The sequence below is a fragment of the Danio rerio genome, chromosome 13 (assembly GCF_049306965.1).
Source record: "Danio rerio strain Tuebingen ecotype United States chromosome 13, GRCz12tu, whole genome shotgun sequence".
NCBI lineage: Eukaryota > Metazoa > Chordata > Actinopteri > Cypriniformes > Danionidae > Danio > Danio rerio.
In genome coordinates, this window is record NC_133188.1 from 34,368,099 (window position 1) to 34,380,161 (window position 12,063).

At 34.2% G+C, this 12,063-nt stretch overlaps 1 protein-coding gene across 2 annotated transcripts in view; it reads right to left on the minus strand.

Annotated features, from left to right (window-relative positions):
* The window catches only part of wu:fc13h05, a 49,863-nt gene extending 43,081 nt beyond the window's left edge, over positions 1-6,782 (minus strand). The window contains exons 1-2 of one of the 2 annotated variants that reach the window (XM_073920133.1): positions 6,457-6,782; positions 6,253-6,363 (exon numbers count right to left, since the gene is read on the minus strand). The gene's annotated coding sequence lies outside the window, so the exon portion shown is untranslated. The remainder of the gene's footprint in view (positions 1-6,252; positions 6,364-6,456) is intronic. The other variant, XM_073920134.1, reaches the window with a different exon arrangement.
* Positions 6,783-12,063: the final 5,281 nt, after the last annotated feature.

Below are 12,063 nucleotides of genomic sequence, written 5' to 3' on the forward strand. Positions count from 1 at the left end.
TGCAGGCTATATTATAATAATGTTTTTTATAATGTTTTGTAGAAATTTTTATAAGAAATACTTATTACTAAATATTCAAATACTCAAAAATTGGTTTAGAAATATTTAGTCTAGATTAATTTAATTAATGGATATTGATGGTTTTAAATGGTAACAAATTTTGAATATTTTCTAATTATGCAGTTATTATTATATGAATTATACATTAGGTTTCTTCATCATATATTGATTGCAATTTAATTTACATTTAGAGAGATTTTTTATTCACCTATTTAGTGCATGTATATCTCTGACATATCAAATAACTTACAAATATTAAGTGTCAAAATATGGGTAGAATTACACTCCAACATTTAGAATAACAAGATATATTTGTGTGCAATTACACAATACACTTATTTTGAAACGTACTTACTAAAATTGATAAAAGGAAACTTTTTTTATTATTCTTCCTGAAATTTTTGCAAAACCTAATGCTTTGAAAGATATCGCCAAAGTATAAAGTTTAAAAATACAAATAATTCATATTTTTTGGATGCAATATGATTCTTAAAATGAAATATTTTAATAAATCATAAAAATGACCTTTGTTCTAAATATGCCTGTCAAGATTTTGGGGGATAAAAAATATTGAAAGTAGGGCTGCTAGATTATGGGAAAAATCATAAACCCGATTATTTTGGTCTTAATTATAATCACGATTATTCAAAACCATATACAGTTGAAGTCAAAATTATTGGCCCTCCTGTGAATTAGTTTTTTTCTAAATATTTCCCAAATGATGTTTAACAGAGCAACATTTTTTTTCTTATGAAGAAAATCTAATTTCTTTTTTTTCGGCTAGAATAAAAGCAGGTTTAAATATTTTGAAAACTAATTTAAGGTCAATATTATTAGCCTCCTTAAGCAATATATTTTCTTGGATTATCTGCAGAAGTAACTACTGTTATACAATGACTTGCCTAATTACAATAATTAAGCCTTTGAACTGCACTTTAAGCTGAATGCTTGTATCATGAAAAACATCAAGTAAAATATTATGTACTGTCATGTACTGTAAATCAGTTATTAGAAAAGAGTTATTAAATCTATTATCTTTAGAAATGGGTTAAAAAGGCAGGCAGGAATTTTGCATGCTGTCACTTTAAGAGAAGTGCGGCTCTGATTTCTGGTTTCACTTTCACATGTCCTTTGATTCTCAACTTGTTTATTACATAAATAAGGGTTAATATTAGAGCTGCACAATTAATCGTAAAAAGATCACGATCTCGATTTCACCCACAAGACGATCTTAATCCAGCATTTCTACGATTCTGTCAATCATATTTTCAAGTTCAGGAAAGAAGCAATGGTGCCCGCACAAGTCTTTACATTGTTTTAAAAACATTGTTCAGCAACGTGGACACCTCCAAATGGTGTTGAAAGAGTCACATGCTGTATTTATAAGATAAATTTCACCTAAAAAATAAAATTTCTGTTTTCATATAATGTATTAGTGACCGCAAAATCACACGTGACGTAAGCTAACCATGAGCTGTTACCAGAGGGCAGGCGCACGCGTCTCTGAATGAACTAATGAAGTCTACTTTAGTGAACAGAACCTGCATAGGCTGTGAAGAACAGGTAATAAAGTTGTAAATAACATTCAGTTTGTGGCACGAGATCACAAGAGTGATCTTTTGGGAGCCGCGCGGGAAGTGAACCGCTTTTAGCAGTGAAAATGAAGCCGAAAAGCGCACACAGTGTTGCCAGATGTAGCCTAAAAAGTATCCAAAACCCGCCGAAATGCAAAAATAGCCACCCAGTCTTCTGCATTCACGAAAATCACGTCAGTGACAGATTTTAAGCAGAAAATGAATTGTAAGCAAATTGTAAGCATATGTCTCAAACACAATAATTCAACATCAGAACTATTATCAGCAATAATGACCAGGAGCAAATCTAAAGTCTGTTCAAGTCCACCATTCCAATTCTATACAAAATTTACCATTTTAACCAACAGTACAGCTACACAACGCCTATTGCTGTTTTACCACATGTTTGAGAATAACAATAATAATAGCCCACTCACATTAATTTTTTTTTACATCTATAGAATCGTGAGAAAATTGTGATCTTTATTTTAGGCAAAAAAAATCGCGATTCTCATTTTTCCAAGAATCGTGCAGCTCTAGTTATTATGAATAATTACTAAACACCGCATTTTGACACAAATGTGCATGTATTTGACCAATAAAGCGCTCACATTAAGATGACTTCAGATGTGTGTGCTCTGCTTGTCTCTGAGGCTTAGTGCACACACACATTGGGCTCTATTTTGACGGTCCATGCGCAGAGCGCAAAACGCAGGGCGCAAACGCTTTCAGGGCATGTCAGAACGTGTTTTTGCTAATTTAAGGACGGGAAAATCTGCTTTGCGCCGTGGCGCATGGTCTAAAAGGGTTGAGTTTATTTTCTTAATGAGTTATAGGTGTGTTTTGAGAATAAACCAATTAGAGTCTCATCTACCATTACCTTTAAGAGCCAGCTGCGTCGCGCCAAGAGCGCATTCGCTATTTACAGGACGCAAAGTAAGTCTAAGTGGAAAAAAATGAGCATTTCACAAGCAAAATCTAAAAAGTTTTTTTAACAGAAAACTGTTAAACAGAGCATCTACTGCGTGAGAATGAGAGATAATGGATCACTTTCACATTTGCTCTTGGATGGGGAAACCTTTACGCACAGACATCAATTAGTCTATAAATACTTAATTGTGTTTGTTAAGCGCAAATATTCGTTTCAAAACTATTTCTAAATTCAGTTCTAATTTCCAGCAAACGAATAAATGAACAACAAAAACGAAGTGTGTTCAAAAACCTGAGTTATATCCTAAAACACATGCTGTGCCCCATATGGTCTGAAACCTGACAGGTGGGCTGAAACTACCAAAAGACTATTGCGCCGCGCCTTGCGCCACATTGCACTGGGTGTATGATAGGGCCCATTTTCACTTGAAACTGAGCTTTGCAGAGCATCAAATGTGTACAACTGGAAAAGGGGCGGTATATGATGCAATAATCGTAATATTTAAATTATTTAAATAATTGTATTATTCTTCCTGAAAAAAAAAATAATAATAATGTTTTGAAAGACATTGCCAAAGTATACAGTAAAAAAAATACAACTAATTCATATTTTGGGGATGCAATAAGATCCCTAAAAATAAAATCTTTTAATGTGTCATAAAATGAATTTTAAGTTCTAAATTTTTTGGGTATAAAAATTTTTTTTACACTGACTGAGTGATATTTTTGTTTGTGTGTGTGTGTGTGTGTGTGTGTGTGTCTGTGCTTGTAATGTATGATATACAATTTGTATAAATACACCCTAAATTATAAGCAAAAAGTACTAGACACAAAGCACATGATGAGGTCTCAGCTCATTCTGTCCTCTCTCATCGTCCGCTCTTGAGTTTTCAGTCCGTCTCTCTCTCCCACACGCAGCTAAGAGCCAGTGACTGTGATGAACCCTTTAATGGTTACATTTATTAAAATCATACTAATTGTAATCATGCTTAATAATTAGCTTTACAGTGCATTATAATTGGGTTAGTCTACAAGATGGTTCTGCCTAGGTGCAATAATTTATTTGATTTAATTATTCAGAGGAGCCCAAATGCTTTGACATTTAATATCATAAAATCACCGACGTATTAAACTGAGATGGCTATTGTCTTTTGAGAAGGTCATTTGCTTCTCTTCGTGAGATATATGGTGATTATTTTCCAGTCTATTAAGCGCCTCTACTTAGCACAATTAGCCGCATGCACAAAGGTTAAAGAGAGCGACTCTCCCCCTTCATTGTGGTCACAGCGCATATTAATGAGCAGATGCAGCGTTTGTGAGAATGGCAGAGCGGCCTGAGCTGGAGATGCAGAGGGAGTCAGAGAGAAGAATACTGTTTCTCCTGCGCTCAGAAACATTATTTTATTCTTCAAAGCCTTTTTTAACCTTCAGTCGCAACACAATAGTATTTATTTTATGTTACTAGTACTTTTTTATATACTAGTATGCCTTCCATTAGCTACTAGAGGATTTTCTTTAGTTGATACTGCTTTAAAATCCCTGCAAAATCAAAATAACGCTTTTTAGATGTTAGTATTCGTATAGTAGAGCTCCAAAATATAAAAAAAAAACATTTAGAAGATTTACACACCTAAGGTTAACAGTTTGTCACATCATACCATCACCGACACCAATTAAATGGTCTCTAGTATCTGACGTGTCCCACCCAATTGAAGACGTTTCTCATTTGCTTTCATTTAATGTGCTTGAGCTCAACCACTCTCACTGTCAAAGCTGTGATAAAAAAACGCTACTCTATGTTCTGTTGTGTCTTCATGGTTCAGTTGAAATAAAGTCACACATTGAGCAAAAAATGCACATTTAAAGCAGTTCACAACCTTTCAGTTCAAGTTAAGTTCAAGACCTTTAAAAGATATTAGCACTTATTAATCGGATACAAGTCTTTATTTAATAGATTCCAGTACTTACTCATTAGATTTTTAATCCTATCTTTAGATAATAGTACTTATTTGTTACATACTACTTATTTGAAACCAGGAAGTATGTGATGGATACTAGAACATAATAGATTTTACTTTTTTCCCTTTCTTTTAAGGCTAAATGCATAGTGCCTAGAACTAGTATTAAATTGAACTAAATCAGTTTTTATTTAGCTAGAACTACACCAGCATTCTACACCAGCATTCTACCCATTTGACACAATCTAAAATACTGTTATAGCCTTTTAGTTCCTTTTCTTTATCGAATAAGCTGCTTTGACACAATCTACACTGTAAATGTGCTATAGAAATAAAGATGACCTGTCTAGAAACTATGCTGAACTATTATAGAAATGCACTAGATAACAAAACTGAATTACTATGTTTAATATATGAGCAATTCCAGCATTATGCGTGTGACATTTGCAGCAACAACTCAAAACATAAATTCACAGAGAAAGTTTATTTTAACAATATGCTGAAACCTCTGTTTATATTTTACAAAACAACTAACCACAGTGTTATGTGATCATTTTTAAAAATTGAAATGAGGAAAATAAGAGATTATGGATGTGACCAAAAAAAGTTAGCAAGTTTACAGTATACAAAACACTTTATAGAAGATCTGTGAATTAAACTGCACAACCTAAAATAAATAATGCTAATCAAAAGGATAAGACTTGGCTAGAACAAAAATGATTGATTTTATTTGACATTTTTGTATTTATGAAAAAAAAGCGTTGTTATGGATGTGCCAGATGTGAAATTGGCACTTGTGTGACTTTGATAAATCAAATATAATTGTTTGAAAACATTTTTAAAATAATGTAAAATACTTGCTTACACACACACACACACAAAAATCTTAGAAATGGTTTTGCTATTTTAGTGGAAATGTAATTTTTTTCAAGTAAGGTTGAGATTTGCATGGGTATTGCTCCTTCTCATATCTGTGACAGCTAAGTATGACGGGTACAAGAATCTAAATTAGGTACTGTAAAACGTAGTCACAAGAACAGTGGTGAAAACTGAATTGATTTCTCACCATCAGATCACCATAGAAATCAATCTAAAAAAATAGTACATTTGTTACTAGTAACAAAGCCCCTTTAAGTGTATTCTATAGTCTTTGCTGTTAAATACAGATCAAATGCTAGTCACTTATGAAATATGCAAGAGCATGAAAAAGTTTCAATAAGTACCAGTATCTGATTATAAACACTAGCATCTAATAAACAATTATTTCAGCATCTTTTAAAAATGAGTAGTATAATAAATGTTAAAACGGTGCTCTTCATCAAGCCTGATGTCCGACTCGACTCATCTAAACTTCCGATGACCTTCTGCTGTCCCGCTTTGTTTTTGCTCTGCGGGAGAGCCGTGCTACAGCAGTGGAGCATTTGCTGTCCGGATCTTCTCAGAGAAAAAGGCCTCTGTACAACTGTTTTGTATGGAACTTGTGCAGATGTTGCGAGTACAAAAGCCCAGAACAAAGCTAGAATGTTCGCTGTTCTCGAGGGAGAAAAATCCACAACACAGCATGCCACAAACTACAGAGACGCGTACATATTAGGCCATCAGAGCGAATTCATCTGCTCTCAATTCTGCTTTGAACAACACCCTTGACCAAATATAAAGAAAAAAATACGCGTTTTCCGCACTGAGCTGCACATTCAGCAAAAAAAAAAAGTCTGTGATTGTTTACTCACGCTCATGTCGTTCCAGAACACATATGCAGCTATTTTCGCTGAGGAACTCCAACAGAGGAAAGCTGAAGAATTTTTACACAGCTCTTTTACTGACAACTGCAATTCAAGTGTCTTGGGAAAGAATTGTAGCAGAATTTTTACGAGTCATTTTCAGTTTACTGAGACGAAACGTTTAAAATTGCAGTTCTGTAAATATCACCTTACCTTTCTTTCTTCAAGAGAAACTCCAAAAGTTCCATTTTTAATTTTGTTTCCTCAAAAGTATAACGCGTAGGCCACACGTTTCAGCTGAGACAATCGCATTTAATTACGCGAGCGAATCCTCTAAAATTGTCTATCAGTATAACGTTTAGGGAACATTCTAGAAATGTGGACGATGGCTACAGTACGTAGTGGTACGACACCCATAGCAACGTTCGACGTCTTGCCATTTGGTATGGCTGGTTTTGGACTCGTTATTAAAACTCGTTGCGGTTACGGATTTTAACTAAACATAGGCATCTTGTTTTGTTTGGAAGGCTGCTTTGCTCTTCATATGTTGCCATGTCCACTTATTTAAGCAATACCAATTAAGCGTCCTTTAGCTAAAGTGCTTCAATTTAAGAGTTAAGAGAGAATTTACCAAATTAAACAGATGCATGTGGCAGCATTTTGGTTTTTGGTTAATTTAATTGTTGCATAAATTCTTTGAGTTTATTATGATTTTATTATTTACTTATTAATTTTAATCTAACAAGCCTTGGCAACACAGTCAAGATGCAGGCTATTTTTGCACCTTTTCCATATTACTTAATCCTAAAAATATTAATGCAAGACAAGTACATAGGATAGACCTACTTAACAGATGAATAGGCAACCTAAGACTTGTATATATTTACATGACTGTTGTTTACTTACCTGCCCTGTCAATCATCTTGTTGTCAAATATCCTCCACATTTCTTATATAATTGATTTCCGACCATATTGGAGATGAGGTGGCATGTTAATTGGCCATTTGCAGGTCTTTTATGCAAAAGTCTTGCACGATGATTAATGTTATTTTTAATTTTTTTTTGTTTTTCCCATGTTTGATCAAATTCTCATCCAGAAGGCTATATTTTGTGGGCAATATTATCCATTAGTGTGAACATCGAATTTGCACTGAAAATATTTTAGTATACCTTCCAGGTAACTCTGGATTAATCATTTATTTAGTTTAGGACACACTATTTTTTTTTTTTTTAATATTTGTTTAGGGTACATAGTGTGCAAATAGGGTATATCCACAGAGACCTTTAATTTTCAATAAGCCAGCTCAAGCACTTCAATAAACTGTCGTGACAATGTAAAAAATCACAGCGTTTAAGATCTGGTTTATTTAAAAATACGATCTTAATGGCCTGATTGACATAGAATATAAAGAGGGTCTCAGAGGGGCTGAGTAGTACTGGATTAATTTCCATTGTTTTCACATCATTTCTTTAAATTATGGAAATTTATTTCACCACTGTATTTTCAGTGGAGTTTCAGCGCTCTCCTGTTGCTTCTGTTGTGTTTCTGTTGTCTTGTGTTTGAACAACTAAATGAAGGCTTTAACTGATTATATTTGAATTAAATTATATTTTCAGTGCTGTAGAAACAACCGTACCCTGCAAAAAAATGCTTTTCTTACTTAGGTTTTTTGTCTTGTTTCGATTCCAAATATCAAAAAAATCTCAAATCAAGAAGAATTTTCTAGACAAGCAAAACATATAGTCTTGTTTTGAGAAATAATATGCTAATATTATGTGAGCTTTTCCTTAAAACAAGCAAAATAATCTGCCAATGGGGTAAGCAAAATATTCTTGTTTTTCCTTTTGACTTAAGATTATTTTGCTTACCCCATTGGCAGATTATTTTGCTTGTTTTAAGGAAAAGCTCACTTAATATTAGCATATTATTTCTCAAAACAAGACTATATGTTTTACTTGTCTCGAAAATTCTTCTTGATTTGAGAATTTTTTTATATTTGGACTCGAAACAAGAAAAAAAAATCTAAGTAAGAAAAGCATTTTTTGCAGTGTATGTAACTGAAAATAATCACATCAACCTTTTAACGAAAGTTTATCCGTGGCTGAAAAACCCTTTCTGTCCATGGTCCATACAGTATATACTGTAGCTCATTGGGACAAAGCATGGGTTGCACTTCCAGTTTGGGGAACATCCATTGTGCTACAAGTAATTCATGCAGAAAACAAAATGTGTGCTTATTATCCAGCATAAATTTACCATTATGCTTGTTTGTAATGCAAAAAAAGGAAGACTCGCTTAGGTAGGTAACTCACATTGCTGCTGCATCTCACTGACAGAATGCACAACATCGTTCTATTTTCCGCATTTTGAATACACTGATCTCCCCATTCACACCAATGCACAGTGGAGATATAACCTTATGGAACGCTTGATCTCAGATTCCCCATTTTCTTTATGACCGACCCCCACCGCTGGATTATTCATGCTGCTTAATGACAGCTATTAGGAGAAGACAGTCTCCAAAGGTTGGAGGGGAGCAACAATTAGCCCTCTTCCCCAGAGAGCCAAGTGGAGCGTGGCCTGGTGGGAGCTCCCAGTAATCACAGCTCCTTCCCTGCTGTCTGCCAGACTCTCCCCACTCACAGACCCTTGGCTAACTGCAAAGTTACACAACACATCTGGATGAATTTTTTGGTAGATAGTGTGCCTGTCCAACAAGTCAGTTCTGGGAGTTCTTATAGTCTAAGAGTAAAACAGACTCTAGTCGTTTTTGTAAATAAGATATGAGACTTAAATATGTTTATAATACATAAAGTTGATGGCAAAATGATTAGCTCTCCTTTGAAATTTGTATTTTCTAATATTTCCCAAGTGATGTTTAACAGAGTGAGGACATTTTCACAGTATTTCCTATAATATGAAATGAAATAAATTAATTATTTTAATCAATTAATCGATTAAATTGCACTTTAGGAATATGGTTAGTAAACTTATAAGAACTTATGCCCTGTTTGATTTGAAAAATGTAAAAAACGACAGTGTAGCATTTAAAATGCACAAATTTTAAGTACTGTTTGAAAAGACAATAAATTGCATATATGATTTAGACGCATTAAAGGGATAGTTCACCCAAAAATGTACATATATAATTAGGAACTTAAGCCCTGTTTAATTTAGATTATCATTATCAATTGTCATTTCATTGCTCATAGTTCTTTCACACTGCAGCCCAAGACCAGTTACTCACTGAAGCTAAGCAGGGCTGAGACTGGTCAGTACCTGAATGGGAGACCACATGGGAAAACTAGGTTGCTGTTGGAAGTAGTGTTAGTGAGGCCAGTAGGGGGCACTCAACCTGCAGTCTGAGGGAGGCCTAATGCCCCCAAAAAAGTGAAGGGGACACTATACTGTCAGTGGACGCCGTCTTTCAGATGAGACGTTAAACCAAGGTCCTGACTCTCTGTGGTCATTAAAAATCTCTTGGCACTTCTCGTAAAGAGTAGTGGAATAACCTCCGTGTCCTGGCCAAATTCCCTCCATTGGCCCTTTAACATCCTGACCTCCCAATCATCCTCATCCACTAAATTGACTCTATCACTCTCTCTTATTCTACTCCATAATAGCTGGTGTGTTGTGAGCGCACTGGCGCTGTTGTCCTTTGGCTGCCGTCGCATCATCCAAGAGGATGCTACACACTGGTGGTCGTGTAGACTAGAGAGACCCCCCTCATGATTGTGAAGCACTTTAGGTGTATGGCCATACACAATAAAAGCGCTATATAAATACATATTACATTACATTGCATAGTTAAGAGCTGAGCTATATCACAAAAACAAATTGTGAAAAAATCCTGCAGAGAGTGGCTAAGATGCAGCAAGTTACATTCAAAAGACAGAGAATTAACATTTTTCCCGATTAAACTCCAGCGATTGTGAAGCACCAAGTGCTTTTCAAGTGAGCAAGGGAGCTTTAAGGGACCATCCCAGCGTCAAGTATAGTCTACAGCAGTGTTTCTCAACTGGTGGGTCGTGACCCAAAAGTGGGTCGCGGGAACATTTTCAGTGGGTCGCGGAGTGTGTGGTCAAAAAAACAGAACAAAAGTTTAATTTTTTTACTTATTTTGCTAATACCGGACTTTTATTTTGAAATGATTGCGCGACAACCCTACCATTTGACAAGTGAAATTCCATTTAATTAATGCGACAAATATGTCGAAGCCCAAGTACGACCCCAAATATGTTAAGTATGGAGATATATATATATATATATATATATATATATATATATATATATATATATATATATATATATATATATATATATTGACGACAAAAAAGACTTAAAGCCTTAGTGTCATATGTAGTGAGGTGCTCTCATAAGAGAGCATGAAACCTTCTATGTTAAAACAACATTTAGAAACCAGAAAACATGTTTTATTAAGAGTTTATTATTAACAATATTTGTCGTTTTTACTTTGTAATATTTCTATAATTTGATCTATTTTGTTAAATGACAGCAATAAAATAGTGTTTATTTGTAAGTCTTGGTAAATTTCTTATGATGTATCGATCACTGCTTGTTAATGTTAACAAATAAATAAAAATTAAGTATAATTCCTAAAATTGAATTATAGTTCCTAAAAATTTGGGTCGCAGCTTGATGACCATGTAAAAATGTGGGTCCGATGGCCAAACCAGTTGAGAACCCCTGGTCTACAGTATCCAGCAAAAGTAAGAGTCACGTATAACAGCAAGGAACATTGCTTCACGGACCCAGACAAGGCTGTCAAGTTCGCGGAAAGCTGCTTTGAGCCAGAATGATTGTTTTGAAGGTGTTGCGTAGAGAAAAAAAAACTAATTAGTTTGATCACTCGTAAAGTCAACATACTTGGTTTTTGCCACTTTTACTGTTATTCTATACATACACTTGTTTCTGTAAGTCTCTTTATTGTGGAGCTGTGGTAATTTTATGTTTGAAGAGAATCCTTTTCACTCTAAATCTGTCTTCAATAAAACTTAATTGACAAAAAAATTATAAAACCCTTTTTTATTTTATTAAAACCCGTTAAAATCCAAAATATAATAGTAAATGTTAAACTGTTCCTCAAAAAAACACATTTGCAGTTTAAGCTGAAAACTAGTATCTTATAAAATAACAAGAGAAATATTATTTACTGTCTTCAAAGACCAATTAAATTAGCTATAATGAATTAGCGGTATTATTAGAAGGTATTATTTTTTTTAAATGTGTTGAAAAATCTTCTCTCCATTAAACAGCACTTGGGAAATATTTTTAAAAGAATTAAAATTTCACAAGAGAGCTAATAATTTTGACTTTAACTGTATTTACCCAGAGTTTACAATTACATGAACAGTAAGTATATAAAACATTTGTGAACTAACTCTACCCTCTTGCAATATTTGCATATTACACAGCGTTAACTGTTTAATACAATGTAAGAATTAATTATACGCAAATGTGCAAATAACAATAACAGCTTTAAACATCAACTACTTATTCAGCATCTATATTACAGTTCTGTTGTGTTGCTCTGCATGATGTGACCCATATTCTTAAACGTAACAGACATCTGTGTTGATTCTATGGATTTAACTACCGCAGTAGCCTAGACACAACTACCAAAAACATTACATCAACTGCTGGATGCTGCCTGGGAACCACATGTACAACTGGACAATTCACAGAAAGCCTAAATACGCCAGCATTTGTGTAGAATAAACACATTCGCTCATGACTCATTAAGGATGTCAGAAAATACCGGCTATTATTAATCGGGCTGCATGCAAACAGAAGCATCA